The sequence below is a fragment of the Ranitomeya imitator genome, chromosome 4, assembly GCF_032444005.1.
Source record: "Ranitomeya imitator isolate aRanImi1 chromosome 4, aRanImi1.pri, whole genome shotgun sequence".
NCBI lineage: Eukaryota > Metazoa > Chordata > Amphibia > Anura > Dendrobatidae > Ranitomeya > Ranitomeya imitator.
This window is the reverse complement of record NC_091285.1, coordinates 355701650-355726395: the sequence shown is the minus strand read 5'-3', so window position 1 is coordinate 355726395 and position 24746 is coordinate 355701650.

Sequence of the window (24746 nt, the reverse complement as noted above, 5' to 3'; positions counted from 1 at the left end):
CTGATAGTCATTATTTGTTCATTGTTTTCTTGTCCAGCTGGTTATCATGATTTTGTCTTGCTAGCTGGAAGCTCTGGGATGCAGAGTGGTCCCTCCGCACCGTGAGTCGGTGCGGAGGTCTTTTTCGCACACTCTGCGTGGTCTTTCGTAGGTTTTTGTGTTGATCGCAAAGTTTCCTTTCCTATCCTCTTTCTATTTAGTAAGTCTGGCCTCCCTTTGCTAAACCTGTTTCATTTCTGCGTTTGTGACTTTCATCTTTACTCACAGTCAATATATGTGGGGGGCTTCCTTTACCTTTGGGGAATTTCTCTGAGGCAAGGTAGGCTTTATTTTCCATCTCTAGGGCTAGATAGTTCTTAGGCTGTGATGAGGCGCCTAGGTCTGGTCAGGAGCGCTCCACGGCTATTTCTAGTGTGTGTGATAGGATTAGGGCTTGCGGTCAGCAGAGTTCCCACATCCCAGAGCTCGCCCTGTATGAGGTTTAACTATCAGGTCATTCCGGGTGCTCCTAACCACCAGGTCATAACAGAGTACCCCACTGCCCTGACAGGTGACTCACTATCATGGTTAATGACACAAAGTACTGCACCCAGGCAGCAAAAGAATATATCTATATAAATGTCAAGTACATCATACCAAGTGAAATCAATTAGTATAATATTATGTTAAGGCCTAAATACTATACTACCATTGGTATGGTTAAAAAATTGCTGCTTACCCATTACTTAAATTAAATTGCTGCTTACTTATGTAAATGCCAGAATTATACAACCACAGGCGCGTTTTGCGTAGGCTTCCTCAGGGGGTCATCATTACTTCTGTGGCAGACTATTATTATATAGTGTCTCTTACAGATGTTTGTAATTAGGCCACCAATAATGGCACATGTCAAGCAACGGTCATGCAGGTAAGTGCAATGCATCAGCAGTCACATGTGGCATGCCGGGTCAGGAGGAAGTCCCCCATGACGTCATCGACACATGCATTTCGCTTTTTGATAGCATAGGCATTGCACATGGTAACTGAGTGGACCTGAGCACCAATTGTCAAAAGCCCATAACAGCCTAAAATACATGGATAATTATAATGGATAAAAGTGACAGGTATAAAAAAGGGGGTAACAAAGTGACAGTGACGAAGAATGGCAGAACAAATCCAGGCATCATGAAGTCCTAATATGTACAAGAAGTATGTATAGCAATGAGATATACAGAAACATGTAAAAGTTTTGGCACCCCTTGTTAAAATTACTGTTATTGTGAAGAGTTAAGCAAGTTGAAGCTTACCGCAGGTCAGCAGGCGTGGGTTGATGAGACTACTGCTCCCATCGCGCTACATCTGCTGTCATTGATAACAGTGACAGCAGGTGCCACTGATGGTAGATGTAGTCTCATCTGCCGGTGTCTGTGCTCACAGTTAATAAAAAAAAAAGTTAAATTATATATTCAAATAAAAATGTAAAAAACATACTAACCTAACATCTAATACCCGAAGCCCTCGTGTCCTAGAAATAATGTAAAATAATAAACCAAAATATACTCACCTGTTCGCTGTAGTCCACGTAATCCAGAGTGTGCCACAGCAATCTCACGTTTAGAACAGTCACATCAGGAGGTTTACCCAGCCGCTGGCGATACACTGGCAAGAGGTAATCGCTCCCGCAGTGTATCACAGAGCTGTCGTAAGAGTTCACCGAGATCATCAGCTGATCAGCTCCGGTGATCTCACAGCACCACTGCATGAGAACTTTCTCACGACTGCTCAGTGATACACTGCAGGAGCGATTACCTCCTGTCAGTATATCACCGGCTATCTTTGAGAGCAGTCACATTAGTGACTGCTCTTTAAGTCATCAGATCATCATGGGACATTATGTATTACCTTCTCTGTGGACAGGTGAGGAATATTGTGGTTTGTTATTTTATTTTTATTGCAGGAGACGTTGGCTTCAGTGGATTCTAGGCATTCAGTGAGTACGGTTTAATTAAGATTCATTAAAGGAGTCAGTGTCATTATTTCAAATAAAAGACTTTATACAATATCACTGCGAGGTTACTAATAGGTGTCTTATAGATGCCTCTTCAATACTAACCTGTGGGCTTGATGTCATCTGACAATACACAGGTGACATCAACCCCACAACCCCATAAATATGAACCCCACTTGCCACTGCTACAGGTCAAGTGGGAAGAGAGAGGCTAAGCGCCAGATTTGGTGCATCTTATAGATGCACCTTTCCTGGGGCAGCTGAGAGCAGATGTTTTTAGCCTGGGAGGGACAGTATCCATGGCCCCTTCCTAGACTAATATTATCAGCCCGCAGCTGTCTGCCTAGCCTTTGCTGGTTAGATTTTATAGAGAGACCCTATGTCAACTTTTTTCTGGTGTCCCCCTGTGAACTAGCCAGTAACGGCTAAGCAAATAGCTGTGAGTTGATATTAATAGCCTGGGAACCTGTATGGCGATTGGCTCTTTCTGAGAATATTAACATCTTCCCTCAGCCGTCGACTTTCCCTCTGCTATTTATTGAAATTATCAGGGATCCCACACAATTTTTTTTTTCATTTTTTTTCCTTTAAAATTAACAGTTGCTGTCTAATTACAGTGTATGTATGTTTGTTCTGTTAGGGCTCCTACATAGGCTGGTGACAATGTGTGTTTGTCTGAGTGTGTGTATGATTGTTTTTCTTATCGCTTTAGTAATGTCCAGCTGACACCTTCTCATTACTAAAGGTACCGTCACACTAGACGATATCGCTAGCGATCCGTGACGTTGCAGCGTCCTCGCTAGCGATATCGTCCAGTGTGACAGGCAGCAGCGATCAGGCCCCTGCTGTGCTGTCGCTGGTCGGGGAAGAAAGTCCAGAACTTTATTTCGTCGCTGGACTCCCCGCAGACATCGCTGAATCGGTGTGTGTGACACCGATTCAGCGATGTCTTCACTGGTAACCAGGGTAAACATCGGGTAACTAAGCGCAGGGCCGCTCTTAGTAACCTGATGTTTACCCTGGTTACCAGCGTAAAAAAACAAACAGTACATACTTACATTCAGCTGTCTGTCCCTTGCCGTCTGCTTCCTGCACTGACTGCTGGCCGTAAAGTGAAAGTGAAAGCACAGCACAGCGGTGAGTCACACAGCGGTGACTCACCGCTGTGGCTGTGCTGTGCTTTCACTTTACGGCCAGCAGTCAGTGCAGGAAGCAGACGGCAAGGGACAGACAGCTGAATGTAAGTATGTACTGTTTGTTTTTTTATGCTGGTAACCAGGGTAAACATCGGGTTACTAAGCGCGGCCCTGCGCTTAGTTACCCGATGTTTACCCTGGTTACCGGGGACCTCGGGATCGTTGGTCGCTGGAGAGCGGTCTGTGTGACAGCTCTCCAGCGACCAAACAGCGACGCTGCAGCGATCCGGATCGTTGTCGGTATCGCTGCAGCGTCGCTAAGTGTGACGGTACCTTTAGCCTAGAGCTAGGTGTCAATGACAGCAGCTGACACCAAGCCCTACTACTGTATCAGCATAAAAAAGGTGGAGTTGAACAAAGGAATTACATCACAAAACCTTTTTTTTTTTAAATATCTTTGTTTAGTTCAAAAAGCCTTCATTGTTGTACAAAAACGCATGCAAAAAATGCAGCAAAAAACGTGCGTTTCTGCCGCAGCGTTTTTCTTGCCAAGAGATGCTGAAACCTTGCAGAACTTTTTGCAAGCAAATACTTAACGTGTGCACATAGCCTAATAATGTACATGTAATTATTATTATTATTATTTATTTATATAGTACCATTGATTCCATGGTGCTGTACATGAGAAGGGGTTACATACAATTTACAAATATCACATACAGTAAACAAACTAACAATGACGGACTGATACAGAGGGGCGAGGACCCTGCCCTTGCGGGCTTACATTCTACAGGTAATGCCCGGAATAACATGTCTAGAAGCACAGCATGAAAATACATAAAATAATGAACAATTGTGAAGAGTGTTTTTAAATAGCTTTAATGTAAGGTGAAGTAGTAGTCTTGAGTTATTCCCATCAAAGGCACCCATAGACATCAATGTAGGCGGACACAATGGACATCATGAAATCATTAGAGATAACAGAAATAAAACAATAACAAAAAACACAGATTAAAATCCAGAGACAGAAACAGAGAGCTATCATTGGAAGGGGATAAAGCTTCATTTTTGATTGAGACCAGATGGTACCAGGGACCATAATCTGAGAATACAACAACATTCAAGTTGTGCGAGAAGGCGTTTATTATCACCTTTCCTAGAGCCACACCGATTATTTTGAAAAGTCAGGGGCTGACCGAAACACGAAACCCAATGCAAGTCAATGGGGAATCAAAGTTGGCAGTGAGTGGAGGACAGGAAAACACCTACAGTGCCCATTTTAATGCCAAAAACATCAATTCTTATTTCTTAAGCTTGTCAATCTTAATTTACTTTATAATAATAGTTAGGCATTGAAAACAGGGGGTCATTTGGCTAAAGTTGTGGGGGGGGTAGGGCTGGCTCAAGATTTTCGTGGGCCCAGGAAACGCGGAATACGTCACGGCGGTGGAGCAGGGAGAGGTAAGTATTTCAACTTTGCAAGTGCTGTGATCCTGAGCAAGCAGTGGGGCCCACTCGTTGGCACTTGGCTCTGGCACAGGGCCCCTCATAGTACGGCAGTGTGTTTGACGGCGGGTGGCGCCTGCCACTGCCAGAGACACTTTTGCGTACTATGAGGGGCCCTGTGCCAGTGACATCGCCAACAAGTATGCCCCCCCACCTGATGAAGGAACCTGCACTTTCATCTGCACCTTCCTCTTTCTCCCCATGTAAGGTGGTATAGTATGCGGGAAGGGGAACCTGACTTTCAGCAGGGTCAGATTCTGGCTGTGTAGAGTGCAAGGGGAATGTAGTGGTCTGGGTCGATGTACCAGCAGTCTCATCTAGCTGTGGCTGGGCAATGGGCAGGATGAGGAGGAAACACAGATATAGGCCCAAATAATAAAGTAGGCTAAATGCAGTTCAAAATTGGTAACAGGACTAAACAGGCGGCATAGCTTTGTTCAGTGAAGGACAACTGTAATGAGTGGCACAGACACAATGAGTAGGCCCAAAATAAAAAAGTAGGCTAAAAGCAGTTCAAAATTGGTAACAGGACTAAACAGGCAGCATTGCTTTGTTCAGTGGAGGACAACTGTAATGAGTGGCGCAGACACAGTTAGTAGGCCCAAAATAAAAAAGTCGGCTAAAAGCAGTTCAAAATTGGTAACAGGACTAAACAGGCGGCATAGCTTTGTTCAGTGGAGGACAACTGTAATGAGTGGCGCAGACACAGATTGTAGGCCCAAATACAAAAGTAGGCTAAATGCAGTTCAAAATTGGTAACAGGACTAAACAGGCGGCATTGCTTTGTTCAGTGGAGGACAACTGTTATGAAAGGTAATTCAGTACCACAATGGACATAGAGGTCAGCGCACATACAGTGACCTGGCAATAACCCAAAAAACAAGAACGAGCTCTGAGACGTGGGAACTCTGTTCACCGCAATCCCTAATCCTCTCCAACCACACTAAAGGCAGCCGTGGATTGCGCTTAACGCTCCCCATGCAACTCGGCACGGCCTGAGAAACTAGCTAGCCTGAAGATAGAAAATAAGCCTACCTTGCCTCAGAGAAATATCCCCAAAGGAAAAGGCAGCCCCCCACATATAATGACTGTGAGTTAAGATGAAAAGATAAACGTAGAGATGAAATAGATGTAACAAAGCGAGGCCCAACTTTCTGAACAGAGCGAGGATGGGAAAGGTAACTTTGCGGTCAACACAAAACCCTACAAACACCACGCAAAGGGGGCAAAAAGACCCTCCGTACCAAACTAACGGCACGGAGGTACACCCTCTGCGTCCCAGAGCTTCCAGCAAGCAGGAAAAAAACAAATAGACAAGCTGGACAGAAAAAAACAGCAAACAAATAGCAAAGAATAACTTAGCTATGCAGAGCAGCAGGCCACAGGAACGATCCAGGAGGAGACAGGTCCAATACTAGAACATTGACTGGAGGCCAGGATCAAAGCACTAGGTGGAGTTAAATAGAGCAGCACCTAACGACTTCACCATATCACCTGAGGAAGGAAACTCAGAAGCCGCAGTACCACTTTCCTCCACCAACGGAAGCTCACAGAGAGAATCAGCCAAAGTACCACTTGTGACCACAAGAGGGAGCTCTGCCACAGAATTCACAACAGTACCCCCCCCCCCTTGAGGAGGGGTCACCGAACCCTCACCAGAGCTCCCAGGACGACCAGGATGAGCCATATGAAAGGCACGAACAAGATCGGGAGCATGGACATCAGAGGCAAAGACCCAGGAATTATCTTCCTGAGCATAACCCTTCCACTTAACCAGATACTGGAGTTTCCGTCTAGAAACACGAGAATCCAAAATCTTCTCCACAATATACTCCAACTCCCCCTCCACCAAAACCGGGGCAGGAGGATCAACAGATGGAACCACGGGTGCCACGTATCTCCGCAACAATGACCTATGGAATACGTTATGTATGGAAAAAGAATCTGGAAGGGTCAGACGAAAAGACACAGGATTAAGAACCTCAGAAATCCTATACGGTCCAATAAAACGAGGTTTAAACTTAGGAGAGGAAACCTTCATAGGAATATGACGAGAAGATAACCAAACCAAGTCCCCAGCCCGAAGTCGGGGACCCACACAGCGTCTGCGATTAGCGAAACGTTGAGCCTTCTCCTGGGACAAGGTCAAATTGTCCACCACATGAGTCCAAATCTGCTGCAACCTGTCCACCACAGTATCCACACCAGGACAGTCCGAAGACTCAACCTGCCCTGAAGAGAAACGAGGATGGAACCCAGAGTTGCAGAAAAACGGTGAAACCAAGGTAGCCGAGCTGGCCCGATTATTAAGGGCGAACTCAGCCAAAGGCAAAAAGGACACCCAGTCATCCTGATCAGCAGAAACAAAGCATCTCAGATATGTTTCCAAGGTCTGATTGGTTCGTTCGGTCTGGCCATTAGTCTGAGGATGGAAAGCCGAGGAAAAAGACAAGTCAATGCCCATCCTACCACAAAAGGCTCGCCAAAACCTCGAAACAAACTGGGAACCTCTGTCAGAAACGATATTCTCTGGAATGCCATGTAAACGAACCACATGCTGGAAAAACAATTGCACCAAATCAGAGGAGGAAGGCAATTTAGACAAGGGTACCAAATGAACCATCTTAGAGAAGCGATCACAGACCACCCAAATGACTGACATCTTTTGAGAGACGGGAAGATCTGAAATAAAATCCATAGAGATATGTGTCCAAGGTCTCTTCGGGACCGGCAAGGGCAAAAGCAACCCACTGGCACGAGAACAGCAGGGCTTAGCCCGAGCACAAATCCCACAGGACTGCACAAAAGCACGCACATCCCGCGACAGAGATGGCCACCAAAAGGATCTAGCCACTAACTCTCTGGTACCAAAGATTCCAGGATGACCAGCCAACACCGAACAATGAACCTTAGAGATAACTTTATTCGTCCACCTATCAGGGACAAACAGTTTCTCCGCTGGGCAACGATCAGGTTTATTAGCCTGAAATTTTTGCAGCACCCGCCGCAAATCAGGGGAGATGGCAGACACAATTACTCCCTCTTTGAGGATACCCGCCGGCTCAGATACAGCCGGAGAGTCGGGCACAAAACTCCTAGACAGAGCACCCGCCTTCACATTTTTAGAGCCCGGAAGGTATGAAATCACAAAGTCAAAACGGGCAAAAAACAACGACCAACGAGCTTGTCTAGGATTCAACCGCTTGGCGGACTCAAGATAAGTCAAGTTCTTATGATCAGTCAAGACCACCACGCGATGCTTAGCTCCTTCAAGCCAATGACGCCACTCCTCGAATGCCCACTTCATGGCCAGCAACTCTCGATTGCCCACATCATAATTTCGCTCAGCAGGCGAAAACTTCCTGGAAAAGAAGGCGCATGGTTTCATCACCGAGCAATCAGGACTTCTCTGCGACAAAACAGCCCCTGCTCCAATCTCAGAAGCATCAACCTCGACCTGGAATGGAAGCGAAACATCTGGTTGACACAACACAGGGGCAGAAGAAAAACGATGCTTCAACTCTTGAAAAGCTTCCACCGCAGCAGAAGACCAATTGACCACATCAGCACCTTTCTTGGTCAAATCGGTCAATGGTTTGGCAATACTAGAAAAATTGCAGATGAAGCGACGATAAAAATTAGCAAAGCCCAGGAACTTTTGCAGACTTTTCAGAGATGTCGGCTGAGTCCAATTATGGATGGCCTGGACCTTAACAGGATCCATCTCGATAGTAGAAGGGGAAAAGATGAACCCCAAAAATGAAACCTTCTGAACACCAAAGAGACACTTTGATCCCTTCACAAACAAAGAATTAGCACGCAGGACCTGAAACACCGTTCTGACCTGCTTCATATGAGATTCCCAATCATCCGAGAAGACCAAAATGTCATCTAAGTACACAATCAGGAATTTATCCAGGTACTCTCGGAAGATGTCATGCATAAAGGACTGAAACACTGATGGAGCATTGGCAAGTCCGAACGGCATTACTAGATACTCAAAATGGCCCTCGGGCGTATTAAATGCAGTTTTCCACTCATCGCCTCGCTTAATACGCACAAGATTATACGCACCACGAAGATCTATCTGGGTGAACCAACTAGCCCCCTTAATCCGAGCAAACAAATCAGATAACAATGGCAAGGGGTACTGAAATTTAACCGTGATCTTATTTAGAAGGCGGTAATCTATACAAGGTCTCAGTGAACCATCCTTCTTGGCTACAAAAAGGAACCCTGCTCCTAATGGCGACGATGACGGGCGAATATGCCCCTTCTCCAAAGACTCCTTCACATAACTCCGCATAGCGGCGTGCTCAGGCACAGATAAATTAAACAGTCGACCTTTTGGGAATTTACTACCAGGAATCAAATCGATAGCACAATCACAATCCCTATGCCGAGGTAGGGTATCGGACTTGGGCTCATCAAATACATCCCGGTAATCAGACAAGAACTCAGGAACCTCAGAAGGGGTGGATGACGAAATAGTCAGAAATGGGACATCACCATGTACCCCCTGACAACCCCAGCTGGACACAGACATGGATTTCCAATCTAATACTGGATTATGGACTTGTAGCCATGGCAACCCCAACACAACCACATCATGCAGATTATGCAACACCAGAAAGCGAATAACCTCCTGATGTGCAGGAGCCATGCACATGGTCAGCTGGGTCCAGTACTGAGGCTTATTCTTGGCCAAAGGCGTAGCATCAATTCCTCTCAATGGAATAGGACACTGCAAGGGCTCCAAGAAAAACCCACAACGCCTAGCATACTCCAAGTCCATCAAATTCAGAGCAGCGCCTGAGTCCACAAATGCCATGACAGAATACGATGACAAAGAGCAGATCAAGGTAACGGACAGAAGAAATTTTGACTGTACCGTACCAATGGTGGCAGACCTAGCGAACCGCTTAGTGCACTTAGGACAAACAGAGATAGCATGAGTGGAATCACCACAGTAGAAACACAGCCCATTCAGACGTCTGTGTTCTTGCCGTTCAACTCTGGTCAAAGTCCTATCGCACTGCATAGGCTCAGGTTTAAGCTCAGGTAATACCGCCAAATGGTGCACAGATTTACGCTCGCGCAAGCGTCGACCGATCTGAATGGCCAAAGACATAGACTCATTCAGACCAGCAGGCATAGGAAATCCCACCATGACATCCTTAAGGGCTTCAGAGAGACCTCTTCTGAAAATAGCCGCGAGCGCACCTTCATTCCACTGAGTGAGTACAGACCACTTTCTAAATTTCTGACAGTATACCTCTATCTCATCCTGACCCTGACACAGAGCCAGCAAATTCTTCTCTGCCTGATCCACTGAATTAGGCTCATCGTACAGCAATCCGAGCGCCAGGAAAAACGCATCAATATTACTTAATGCAGGATCCCCTGGCGCAAGGGAAAATGCCCAGTCCCGAGGATCGCCACGTAAAAAAGAAATAACAATTCTCACTTGTTGAAGTGGATCACCAGAGGAGCGAGGTTTCAAGGCCAGAAACAGTTTGCAATTATTTTTGAAATTCACAAACTTGGCTCTATCACCATAAAACAAATCAGGAATAGGAATTCTTGGTTCTAACATAGGCTTCTGAACCACCAAATCTTGAATCTTTTGTACATTTATAACGAGATTATCCAATGAAGAGCACAGACCCTGAATATCCATGTCCACACCTGTGTCCTGAACTACCCAAATGTCTAGGGGAAAAAAAGGCAAAACACAGTGCAAAGAAAAAAAATGGTCTCAGAACTTCTTTTTTCCCTCTATTGAGAATCATTAGTACTTTTGGCCTCCAGTACTGTTATGAAAGGTAATTCAGTACCACAATGGACATAGAGGTCAGCGCACATACAGTGACCTGGCAATAACCCAAAAAACAAGAACGAGCTCTGAGACGTGGGAACTCTGTTGACCGCAATCCCTAATCCTCTCCAACCACACTAAAGGTAGCCGTGGATTGCGCCTAACGCTCCCTATGCAACTCGGCACATCCTGAGAAACTAGCTAGCCTGAAGATAGAAAATAAGCCTACCTTGCCTCAGAGAAATATCCCCAAAGGAAAAGGCAGCCCCCCACATATAATGACTGTGAGTTAAGATGAAAAGACAAACGTAGAGATGAAATAGATTTAACAAAGCGAGGCCCAACTTTCTGAACAGAGCGAGGATAGGAAAGGTAACTTTGCGGTCAACACAAAACCCTACAAACACCACACAAAGGGGGCAAAAAGACCCTCCGTACCAAACTAACGGCACGGAGGTACACCCTCTGCGTCCCAGAGCTTCCAGTAAGCAGGAAAAAAGAAATAGACAAGCTGGACAGAAAAAAACAGCAAACAAATAGCAAAGAATAACTTAGCTATGCAGAGCAGCAGGCCACAGGAACGATCCAGGAGGAGACAGGTCCAATACTAGAACATTGACTGGAGGCCAGGATCAAAGCACTAGGTGGAGTTAAATAGAGCAGCACCTAACGACTTCACCATATCACCTGAGGAAGGAAACTCAGAAGCCGCAGTACCACTTTCCTCCACCAACGGAAGCTCACAGAGAGAATCAGCCGAAGTACCACTTGTGACCACAAGAGGGAGCTCTGCCACAGAATTCACAACAGACAACTGTAATGAGTGGCGCAGACACAGTTAGTAGGCCCAAATACAAATGTAGGCTAAATGCAGTTCAAAATTGGTAACAGGACTAAACAGGCGGCATAGCTTTGTTCAGTGGAGGACAACTGTAATGAGTGGCGCAGACACAGTTAGTAGGCCCAAATACAAAAGTAGGCTAAATGCAGTTCAAAATTGGTAACAGCACTAAACACGCAGCATAGCTTTGTTCAGTGGAGGAAAACTGTAATGAGTGGCGCAGACACAGATTGTAGGCCCACAATAAAAAAGTAGGCTAAATGCAGTTCAAAATTGGTAACAGGACTAAACAGGCGGCATTGCTTTGTTCAGTGGAGGACAACTGTAATGAGTGGCACAGACACAGTTAGTAGGCCCAAATAATAAAGTAGGCTAAATGCAGTTCAAAATTGGTAACAGGACTAAACAGGGTGCATAGCTAGGTACTGGGGTGGGCTCCTCTGCTGAGTAGCAGACAGTGGTAGTAGGCACAAAGTATTAACTGGTCTAAATGGAGGCCAGGGCCCCTGTATATTTTAACTATCATCTATCATTTCAACAAATTTGTATTGGCAGTGCCATTGAAGGATTTAACAGCACAGACTATACAGTGGTGGAGCAGGGAGAGGTAAGTATTGCAAGTGGTAGAGCACTGTTCAAGCTGGGGGAACACTCTCTCGAGGGCGGCGGTACTGGCACAGGGCCCCTCATATTACAACGGTGTGTCTGACGTTGGTTGTGCACCACCACTGTCAGAGACACTTCATTGTACTATGAGGGACCCTGTGCTAGTGCCGTCGCTCAAGAGTGGGCGCACCCACCTGTCCAGGCAAACGGCACTCGCACGGGTGCTTGCACCAGGTAGTGACCATTGCCCTGTGGGGGGAGTCTGCCCATTTAGGGAGGTATAAAAATGGCCTATGGTGGACATTCAGCAGCTGCAAATGGCGGAATTGGAGAAGTCAGTAAGAGGAGGCCAAAAGCAAGACATTTTTCAGGCAAGCTACGTGTCAGCAGGAGAAGGTGGGGCAAAATAATTTGAAATCCATGATTGGTTCATTTTAATGAAGGTTAGATCATCAATATTCTGGGTAGCCAGACATGTCCTTTTTTCGGTCAGTATTGAACCAGCAGCACTGAAGACTCTTTCTGATAGCACACTAGAAGCAGGGCAAGCAAGCTCCTGCAATGCATATTCTGCCAATTCAGGCCAGGTGTCTATTTTAGATGCCCAGTAATCAAAGGGGAATGACCTGTGAGGGAGAACATCGATAAGGGAGGAAAAGTAGTTCGTAACCATACTGGACAAATGCTGTCTCCTGTCACTTTGAATCGATGCAGCACTACCTGTCATGTCAGCGGTCATTGCGAAATCACTCCACAACCTGGTCATAAAACCCCTCTGTCCAACGCCACTTCGGATTTGTGCACCTCTAACACCTCTGCCATGTTGTCCCCTACAGCTCGTGTGAGAACCATCACCGCCGCTGCGTGCTGGGAATGCCTGAATCAAACGGTCTACAAGAGTTGCTTGTTTGGTAGCCAATATTTGCTCATGGTTCTCATGCGGCATGATATTTTGTAATTTTCCTTTATATCGTGGATCCAGGAGGCAGGCCAACCTTTAATCGTCATCGGTCATCATTTTGATAATGTGGGGGTCCCTTTTTAGGATACGCAAGGCATACTCAGCAATGTGGGTTAATGTTCCAGGTGTCAATTCACTGCTTGTGCTGGGTTGAGGAGCACTTTCTTGCAAATCAACATCACTTGTGTCCTGCAAAAACCCTGTATCTGACCTTGCAACGCCATCAGTTTCTATTGCCCCCTGTGAAGCATCCTCCTTCCATAAATATTCATGCCCATCATCCTCCTCCTCTTTATCTGCCACCTCATCCAGGAGAGTTCCCTGAGCAGACAATGGCTGACTGTCATCAAGGCTTCCCTCCTCCTTGGCTGCAGACGCCAGCTCCTTAATGTGCGTCAAACTTTGCATCAGCAGACGCATTAGTGGGATGCTCATGCTTATGATGGCGTCATCTGCACTTACCAGCCGTGTGCATTCCTCAAAACACTGAAGGACTTGACAGAGGTCTTGGAGCTTCGACCACTGCACACCAGACAACTCCATGTCTGCCATCCAACTGCCTGCCAGTGTATATGTATCCTCCCACAAATTAATTACAGCACGCCTCTGTTCGCACAGCCTTTGAACCATGTGCAGTGTGGAGTTCCACCTTGTTGCAACGTCGATTATTAGGCGGTGCTGGGGAAGATTCAGCGATCGCTGATGGTTCAGCACACGGCTGGAGTGTACGGGCGACCGGCGGATGTGCGAACAAAGTCTTCGCACCTTCAGGAGCAGGGCTGGTAACTCCGGATAATTTTTGGGGAAGCACTGCACCACCAGGTTCAAGGTGTGAGCCAGGTAAGGTACAGTTAGGGCCAGAAATATTTGGACAGTGACACAAGTTTTGTTATTTTAGCTGTTTACAAAAACATGTTCAGAAATACAATTATATATATAATATGGGCTGAAAGTGCACACTCCCAGCTACAATATGATAGTTTCCACATCCAAATCGGAGAAAGGGTTTAGGAATCATAGCTCTGTAATGCATAGCGTCCTTTTTTTCAAGGGACCAAAAGTAATTGGACAATGGACTCTAAGGGCTGCAATTAACTCTGAAGGCGTCTCCCTCGTTAACCTGTAATCAATGAAGTAGTTAAAAGGTCAGGGGTGGATTCCAGGTGTGTGGTTTTGCATTTGGAAGCTGTTGCTGTGAGCAGACAACATGCGGTCAAAGGAACTCTCAATTGAGGTGAAGCAGAACATCCTGAGGCTGAAAAAAAAGAAAAAATCCATCAGAGAGATAGCAGACATGCTTGGAGTAGCAAAATCAACAGTTGGGTACATTCTGAGAAAAAAGGAATTGACTGGTGAGCTTGGGAACTCAAAAAGGCCTGGGCGTCCACGGATGACAACAGTGGTGGATGATCGCCGCATACTTAATTTGGTGAAGAACAACCCGTTCACAACATCAACTGAAGTCCAGAACACTCTCAGTGAAGTAGGTGTATCTGTCTCTAAGTCAACAGTAAAGAGAAGACTCCATGACAGTAAATACAAAGGGTTCACATCTAGATGCAAACCATTCATCAATACCAAAAATAGACAGGCCAGAGTTAAATTTGCAGAAAAACACCTCAAGAAGCCAGCTCAGTTCTGGAAAAGTATTCTATGGACAGATGAGACAAAGATCAACCTGTACCAGAATGATGGGAAGAAAAAAGTTTGGAGAAGAAAGGAAACGGCACATGATCCAAGGCACACCACATCCTCTGTAAAACATGGTGGAGGCAACGTGATGGCATGGGCATGCATGGCTTTCAATGGCACTGGGTCACTTGTGTTTATTGATGACATAAGAGCAGACAAGAGTAGCCGGATGAATTCTGAAGTGTACCGGGATATACTTTCAGCCCAGATTCAGCCAAATGCTGCAAAGTTGATTGGACGGCGCTTCATAGTACAGATGGACAATGACCCCAAGCATACAGCCAAAGCTACCCAGGAGTTCATGAGTGCCAAAAAGTGGCACATTCTGCAATGGCCAAGTCAATCTCCAGATCTAAACCCAATTGAGCATGCACTTCACTTGCTCAAATCCAGACTTAAGACGGAAAGACCCACAAACAAGCAAGACCTGAAGGCTGGGGCTGTAAAGGCCTGGCAAAGCATTAAGAAGGAGGAAACCCAGCGTTTAGTGATGTCCATGGGTTCCAGACTTAAGGCAGTGATTGCCTCCAAAGGATTTGCAACAAAATATTGAAAATAAAAATATTTTGTTTGGGTTATGTTTATTTGTCCAATTACTTTTGACCTCCTAAAATGTGGAGTGTTTGTAAAGAAATGTGTACAATTCCTACATTTTCTATCATATTTTTGTTCAACCCTTCCAATTAAACGTTACAATCTGCACTTGAATTCTGTTGTAGAGGTTTCATTTCAAATCCAATGTGGTGGCATGCAGAGCCCAACTCGCGAAAATTGTGTCACTGTCCAAATATTTCTGGCCCTAACTGCTAATAACCAAGAAAAATTATCTTTCACAATTGGTGCAGAATCCAACCAGAGGAGCAGCACTTTTAGACCTAATACTATCTAATAGACCTGACAGAATAACAAATCTGCAGGTGGTTGGGCATTTAGGAAATAGCGACCACAATATTGTGCAGTTTCACCTGTCTTTCACTAGGGGGACTTGTCAGGGAGTCACAAAAACATTGAACTTTAGGAAGGCAAAGTTTGACCAGCTTAGAGATGCCCTTAATCTGGTAGACTGGGACAATATCCTCAGAAATAAGAATACAGATAATAAATGGGAAATGTTTAAGAACATCCTAAATAGGCAGTGTAAGCGGTTTATACCTTGTGGGAATAAAAGGACTAGAAATAGGAAAAACCCAATGTGGCTAAACAAAGAAGTAAGACAGGCAATTAACAGTAAAAAGAAAGCATTTGCACTACTAAAGCAGGATGGCACCATTGAAGCTCTAAAAAACTATAGGGAGAAAAATACTTTATCTAAAAAACTAATTAAAGCTGCCAAAAAGGAAACAGAGAAGCACATTGCTAAGGAGAGTAAAACTAATCCCAAACTGTTCTTCAACTATATCAATAGTAAAAGAATAAAAACTGAAAATGTAGGCCCCTTAAAAAATAGTGAGGAAAGAATGGTTGTAGATGACGAGGAAAAAGCTAACATATTAAACACCTTCTTCTCCACGGTATTCACGGTGGAAAATGAAATGCTAGGTGAAATCCCAAGAAACAATGAAAACCCTATATTAAGGGTCACCAATCTAACTCAAGAAGAGGTGCGAAATCGGCTAAATAAGATTAAAATAGATAAATCTCCGGGTCCGGATGGCATACACCCACGAGTACTAAGAGAACTAAGTAATGTAATAGATAAACCATTATTTCTTATTTTTAGTGACTCTATAGCGACAGGGTCTGTTCCGCAGGACTGGCGCATAGCAAATGTGGTGCCAATATTCAAAAAGGGCTCTAAAAGTGAACCTGGAAATTATAGGCCAGTAAGTCTAACCTCTATTGTTGGTAAAATATTTGAAGGGTTTCTGAGGGATGTTATTCTGGATTATCTCAATGAGAATAACTGTTTAACTCCATATCAGCATGGGTTTATGAGAAATCGCTCCTGTCAAACCAATCTAATCAGTTTTTATGAAGAGGTAAGCTATAGGCTGGACCACGGTGAGTCATTGGACGTGGTATATCTCGATTTTTCCAAAGCGTTTGATACCGTGCCGCACAAGAGGTTGGTACACAAAATGAGAATGCTTGGTCTGGGGGAAAATGTGTGTAAATGGGTTAGTAACTGGCTTAGTGATAGAAAGCAGAGGGTGGTTATAAATGGTATAGTCTCTAACTGGGTCGCTGTGACCAGTGGGGTACCGCAGGGGTCGGTATTGGGACCTGCTCTCTTCAACATATTCATTAATGATCTGGTAGAAGGTTTACACAGTAAAATATCGATATTTGCAGATGATACAAAACTATGTAAAGCAGTTAATACAAGAGAAGATAGTATTCTGCTACAGATGGATCTGGATAAGTTGGAAACTTGGGCTGAAAGGTGGCAGATGAGGTTTAACAATGATAAATGTAAGGTTATACACATGGGAAGAGGGAATCAATATCACCATTACACACTGAACGGGAAACCACTGGGTAAATCTGACAGGGAGAAGGACTTGGGGATCCTAGTTAATGATAAACTTACCTGGAGCAGCCAGTGCCAGGCAGCAGCTGCCAAGGCAAACAGGATCATGGGGTGCATTAAAAGAGGTCTGGATACACATGATGAGAGCATTATACTGCCTCTGTACAAATCCCTAGTTAGACCGCACATGGAGTACTGTGTCCAGTTTTGGGCACCGGTGCTCAGGAAGGATATAATGGAACTAGAGAGAGTACAAAGGAGGGCAACAAAATTAATAAAGGGGATGGGAGAACTACAATACCCAGATAGATTAGCGAAATTAGGATTATTTAGTCTAGAAAAAAGACGACTGAGGGGCGATCTAATAACCATGCATAAGTATATAAGGGGACAATACAAATATCTCGCTGAGGATCTGTTTATACCAAGGAAGGTGACGGGCACAAGGGGGCATTCTTTGCGTCTGGAGGAGAGAAGGTTTTTCCACCAACATAGAAGAGGATTCTTTACTGTTAGGGCAGTGAGAATCTGGAATTGCTTGCCTGAGGAGGTGGTGATGGCGAACTCAGTCGAGGGGTTCAAGAGAGGCCTGGATGTCTTCCTGGAGCAGAACAATATTGTATCATACAATTATTAGGTTCTGTAGAAGGACGTAGATCTGGGTATTTATTATGATGGAATATAGGCTGAACTGGATGGACAAATGTCTTTTTTCGGCCTTACTAACTATGTTACTATGTTACTATGTTACTAACTGTATGTGTTTAAGTTCTGAAAGGGCTATGGCAGCCATAAAATTCCTTCCGTTATCACTGACTACCTTGCCTGCCTCAAGATGTACACTGCCCAGCCATGACTGAGTTTATTGCTGCAAGTACTCGGCCAGTATTTCCGCGGTGTGTCTGTTGTCGCCCAAACACTTCATTTCTAACACAGCCTGCTGACGCTTACCACTAGCTGTTCGATAATGGGACACCTCGCGTTCAACACTGGCAGCTAAGGAAGGAGTGGTCGTGCGACTGCGCTCTGTGGATGAGCTTTCACTTCTGGAGGAGGAGGAGGAGGGGTGGCGAACGCCTACAGCCAACTGTTTCCTAGACCGTGGGCTAGGCAGAACTGTCCCACTATGGCTGTCCCCTGTGGACCCTGCATCCACCACATTAACCCAGTGTGCCGTGATAGACACGTAACGTCCCTGGCCATGCATCTGTTGTGAGGTGCACCTTTCTACTGACTGATTGCCTCAGTGCATGGACAATGCCGTCTTTGAGATGCTGGTGGAGGGCTGGGATGGCTTTTCTCGCAAAGAAGTATCGACTGGGTAGGTCATAGCGTGGTACTGCATAGGCCATCAGGGCTTTGACAACCGGTAGGGCATCATCTCTAACGAGATTAGTATAGCAATATGGGCATTCAAAACCTGTGTATGCAGATGAGAGGATGAGTACTTTCTTTTCCTAATGAGAGTCTCTTGTAGGGTGAGCTGGACTGGAGAGGTGCATATGGTGGAACTAGCGGTGGTGGTGGTGGTGGACATGGCGGATTGAGAGAGGGTTGGTGATGGTATTCTCGATGTTGGCCTACATACAGTGTTTCCTACCAATAACCTTGTGATTCCCTGACTGCTTTGGCCTTGCGACAATACCTCCACATTTGCTGCTGGTGGTGTCCTAACCAGTGGGCTTACAGTGAGGGAAGCAATGTAGCGTTGCTGACTACCTTCATTCTGAGCATGTGCACCAACAGTACGGGACGTTTGGTAGTTAGTCCAGGCTTGCAAGTGCATGCTGGTTAAATGTCTAAGCATGCACGTTTTATTTAAATTTTGAAGATTCTTCCCTCTGCTAAAGGTCCTTGAGCATTTCTTACAGATAACTTTTGACTGATCATTCGGATCTTGGTTAAAAAATTACCACACTGCACTCTTCCTACTATGGAATACCTTTTCAGGCATTGCACGCTGCGCTACTTTCACCGTATGGCCAAGCTGTCCTAAAACTGTTTTTGTTTTTGACAAACGTTTTTGGCCTGATACGGGCCTGCCAGATGACAGCTGTTGCGATGTAGATGGCTGCTGCGGATCATCCTCCTCCGAATCTGAGCTACTGGCAGTGGCACCCTCTTCCCCCAATGGCTGCCAATCTGGGTCAACAACTGGGTCATCTATCACCTCCTCTTCAATGTCATGTGCACCATCCTCTGTGTCACCGTGTAAGGTGCTATAGCGTTCAGGACGGGGCACCATAGTCTCATCAGGGTCAGATCCTGGCTCAGTACACTGCGAGGGCAATGTAGTGATCTGAGTTAATGGAACAGCATTATAATCTAGCTGTGGCTGTGCATCAGTGCACTCCATGTCCGATTCATCTTGTAATGGGCAGTTAACAATTTCCTGTTCTAACCCAGGCGAGGTATGTGTAAAGAGCTCCATGGAGTAACCTGTAGTGTCGCCTGATGCATCCTTCACTTTTGGTTTGGGTGAAGGACACAAGGAAACGTCTTGTTCCTGAACGGGAGCATCCACTGACGACTCGCTGCTTTTATATTTGGAACTTTCTGAAGAGGAGGCGAAAGAGCTAGAGGCTGAGTCATTAAGGAAAGCCAAAACTTTTTCCTACTGCTCCGGCTTTAAAAGCCGTTTTCCTACTCCCAGATAAGGGAGCCTTCGAGGCCTTGTGTAGCCAGACAATGACGCTGGCTCAACACCTCCAGCCTTAGGTGCTATTGTGCTTTTGCCACTACCACCAGATGCACCACCACCACCATCAGTACCAGCTCGCAACCACCGCCCACGCCTCTTCCACCTGACTTCCTCATTTTTTGGAAAATCTAACCAAAATAACAACCGTTATATGGTACTGTAAAACAAGGTAGAAGGTGTATATAAACGTGTTGAGATTTTAAATCTCCCTTTTTTTTGGGGAGACTGAACAAAAAATCAGGCCCTGTGCAAAAAACAACACAATGTAAGTGGCTGAGAGTGGCTGGCTGATATACCACAAACTAACAGGACTGCAGTATATCCACTTTGTGATAATTTGATTCTCACTTTTTTTTTTGGGGGGGGGGAGACTAAACCAAATCTCAGACCCTGTGCATAAAACAACACAATGTAAGTGGCAGAATGTGGCTGGCTGATATACCACAAACTAACAGGACAGAAGTATATCCACTTTGTGATAATTTGAATCTCACTTTTTTGGGGGTGGAGACTAAACGAAACCTCAGGCCCTGTGCATAAAACAACACAATGTAAGTGGTAGAAAGTGGCTGGCTGATATACCACAAACTAACAGGACTGCAGTATATCCACTTTGTGATAATTTAAATCTCACTTTTTTTGGGGGGAGACTAAACCAAACCTCAGGCCCTGTGCATAAAACAACACAATGTAAGTGGCAGAAAGTGGCTGGAAGATATATGAAAAAATACAAGGACTGTAGTACAATTTGAATCTCCCTACAATGATCTCAGGAAAAGTATGGCAGCAATAAAAAGAACTGCTGCACACAAAAGTGTGGACAAATAAACAAGATATCTGTGCAGAAAGGAGCAACAGGATTTTTGCTTTTAAAAAAGCAGTTGGTTTGCACAGCGGCGTACACACAGCAATGCAGCTATCAGGGAGCCTTATAAGGCAGCCTAATAAGCTACAGACCTGATGCACAAAAATATAGTCTCCACTGTCCCTGCAAACAAATGGTGGTGTTGGACAGTGGAAATCGCTACAGCACACGGAGTTTGGGGGTTAATCTTCCCTCCCTAACTATATCCCTTCTTCTGATGAAGCTGCGGCAACCTCTCCCTATGCTATGATCGGCAGAAGTAAGATGGCGGTCGGCATGCATGCCCCTTTATAGCCCCTGTGACGCCGCAGAAAGCAGGCCAATCACTGTCATGCCCTTCTCTAAGATGGTGGGGACCGAGACCTATGTCATCACGCTGCCCACACTCTGCATCCTCCTTCATTGGCTGAAAAATGGCGCTGAACGCGTCATAGAAAATGCGAAGATCGCCTTGCGCAGGCGTGTACTATGGAGGACAGAGAATGAACTTCAATCCAATATTGCAGCCAGCGGGTAAGGAAAGGGAGAATCAAACACCCGAAAACCCCGCCTCTATGGCTGAAAATTGTTCCCTCCAAATTCAGGTGACAGAGTCCCTTTAAGACTAGACCAATGTTTTGCAAGGATCCCTCGCATCATCTCCCACTGATGGTTAAAGGTGGAGATAAATCGTATATTCGAGTCCTTGCACGATTTCTTAGAATATGAATTAAGCAGATCACTCCGACTCGCACTTCTAGGACGATGGTGCCTTTGCTTAATACTTCTTTTACTGTGACCCCGTGCAAGAAATCTCTCTTTCGAATCGCAAGACTGGTTCTCAAAATATTCATGAGCTCTGTGTAACCCAACCAACACCACTAGTTAGCAGCTTTCTGTGTGTTTCTGGTGGGTGTGGGGGTTATACAGAGTTCAAAATTCAGTCAACAGCTAGAGCTTCAAGAGATAAAACAATTATTTTATCAAAATGTCAGTAAGCACTCCAGTAAAGGTACCGTCACAGTATGTAGCGTTTGTTTTTTTACTTTTAGGATGGTAACCAGGGTAAACATCGGGTTACTAAGCGCGGCACTGCGCTTAGTTACCCGATGTTTACCCTGGTTACCAGCGAAGACATCGCTGAATCGGTGACACACACGCCGATTCAGCGATGTCTACGGGGAGTCCAGCGACAAAATAAAGTTCTGGACTTTCTTCCCCAACCAGCGACAGCACAGCAGGGGCCTGATCGCTGCTGCCTGTCACACTGGACGATATCGCTAGCGAGGACGCTGCAACGTCACGGATCGCTAGCGATATCGTCTAGTGTGACGGTACCTTAAGTGATACATCACGGGAATAAGGTTATCTGCCCCTACATTATGCTGCTCTCAGATGGGGGAGCAAAACCTGGAGATTTATTGCATTTAAATCTCCAATCAAAACTCAAACAGTACTAATCTTGGGATTCACAATCATTTCATTACAGTATTTCCTTGTATTATATCAAGAATTGCACCAATCCCTTGGGTTACTAGGAAATTACATGACTGAGTCATGATATTGACTGTACACAGTGGGACGATGTACAAATCATGTTCAGTTTCTGGGGCTTCTATCTTGTCTCCTTTGTAAATAAATTGCTAAATATATGGTTTGGAAATCCATAGTATGTTGTTATTACTGTGGATTGTGTTCTCTTAACTGTTGAAATATTTGGCAATTAGGCAGCATTTCCATAACAAAATCTGCAGTGATTTTTTTTTTCAGTTTGAAATTTTGCTGCAATTTTTGAGGCTAAAAGGCGCTGTGGAAACTTACTAAGATTGGGTTCATAGACTGTAGATTCTGAAACAAAAGTCTGGAAATGGACAGTACTGGTTTACCCTAAAACATTTCTCTGGTTGTTTCTAAAAGGATAGTTAAAAGGGTTGTCCACTACTAGGACAACCCCTTCTTAATCGAATTATTTGGCCCCGATAAAATAAAAAAGCTTATACTCACCTCCTGCTCCAGCACTCACAGGCCTGTGAGTATGATCAGACCATGTCCCTGCACGGTCAGACACAGCCATTACACAGTACACAGCAGGGGCACATTTATAAAGATTATCTCAGCACGGGAACATTTTTTTTAACACATCCAATCGTGCATGTGCTAAAAAAAACTTTGTTCGTGGGACAACCCCTTTAATGGCTGGGATTAGTGATATCTTAATTCCTGGCTGTATATTGCAGCCTGGCTCTAATATGAGTATATTAAGTAGGAAGGTCTAATCCCAAAACAGAGATGTAGACTGTTTATAGGGCTGTCACATAAAATTCTGCAGAGCATGTTATTCCGCTCCCATATGGGTAATAGGTAAAATTACAGCTATAGACAAAAAATCCAGCATTGGTGAAACACAAGTTGGCCAGGAATATTTTGCCATGCCATCTGCATGTTTTTAGATATGCAATTAGTGTCTGCACCTACTTGAATCTAACATTTTAAAAGTTGTTGGTTTGGGCAAAAGGTTATGCGTTATTATTATTTAGACTTTTTTATGCCTGTTTCATACAGATTGCTGTAGAGTGCCTAATGTACAAAAGCAACAGATCATTTTATAATCTTGAAACATCTCTTTAATAGAGATATTTGTACAAAATATATGGACTGGTTGTGTAGATATATTAACCCCTTCACCCAGGGAGCGTTTTTCGCTTCCCTTCTTTCCAGAGCCATAACTTTTTTTTTCCGTCAATATGGCCATGTGAGGGCTTATTTTTTGCGGGACGAGTTGTACTTTTGAACGACACCATTGGTTTTACCATGTCGTGGAACAGAAAATAGGAACAAAATTCCAAGTGCGATGAAATTGCAAAACAAGTGCAATCCCACACTTGTTTTTTATTTGGCTTTTTTGCAAGGTTCACTAAATGCTAAAACTGACCTGCCATTATGATTCTCCAGGTCATTACGAGTTCATAGACACTATTTTCATAGTCTGGGGTCGGGTGAGAGCTTATTGTTTGTGTGCCGAGCTGACGTTTATAATGATACCATTTTGGTGCAGATATGTTGCAATGTTGCGGCGACCCAAAAAACGTAATTTTGGCATTTTGATTTTTTTTCTCGCTACACCGTATAGCGATCAGCTTAATCTTTCTTTTAATGATAGATCGGGTGATTCTGAACGCAGTGATACCAAATATGTGTAGGTTTGATTTTTGTGTAAATCTTTTTATTGAAACAAATTGCATGAAAATATTCATTACAGATCAAATCAACATCAGACAAGTATGTGATTAAACAACTTCGGTGCAAGCCCTTTTAAACAATAAAATGCGTTGTGGTTTGAAGTAACTTGAGTTGTTAAAATTCTTTCTGTCCTCCTTAGTGTGAACACAAGGAGTCGGTTAAGCTGTAAGAGCTGGAACAACTATATGATAGCGTTATGTAATAATTTCAAAATAGCTTGAACTTTATTTATGTTTGAGAGAAGATAGAGAAGAGAAAAGAGAAGAGAGAAAAGGGGGGAAAGAGGGGAGGAACAAGGGGGGTGGGGATTGGGTCCTGGTTTCCCGTCTGCAATCAACCATGCCCTATCCAAGATGTCAAGTCCGGAGTCTCTCTGAATATGATCCATGGAGACCATATGTTCAGCACTCTGTCTAAGGTTCCTGTTTCCTGCCCAATCAACTGCTCCATTCTGTATATGTGGTTCAATTTTATAACAAGATCAGAGCGCGATGGAGATTTGGTTTGTTTCCAATACCGAGGTATTAGATTGCGTGCGGCTGTGAGGAAATGTCTAAGAAGACCTCTCTTAAACCTGGCAATGGAGAGATCACACATCGATAACAAGGCTAGCTCCATTGTCGGCTGCATCCTATAAAAGGATAATTTATTATGCAAATCAAATACATCCTTCCAGAATTTATGAATGGGAGGACAAGACCACCAAATATGTGAGTATGATCCCTTTTCTGTCCAACACCTCCAGCAAACATCTGGAGTGGATGGGAACATATTGTGGATACTGTCCGGACATCTATACCATCGGGACAGTAGCTTATAACTTCTCTCTTGGTGGTCAGCGCACAACGAAGTTCTGAGAGTATGAAGGAGACACTTGGATCTATCCTCTGGTGAAAAGGTTTTGTTTAGATCATTCTCCCATTTCGCAAAGAATGCAGGAGAGC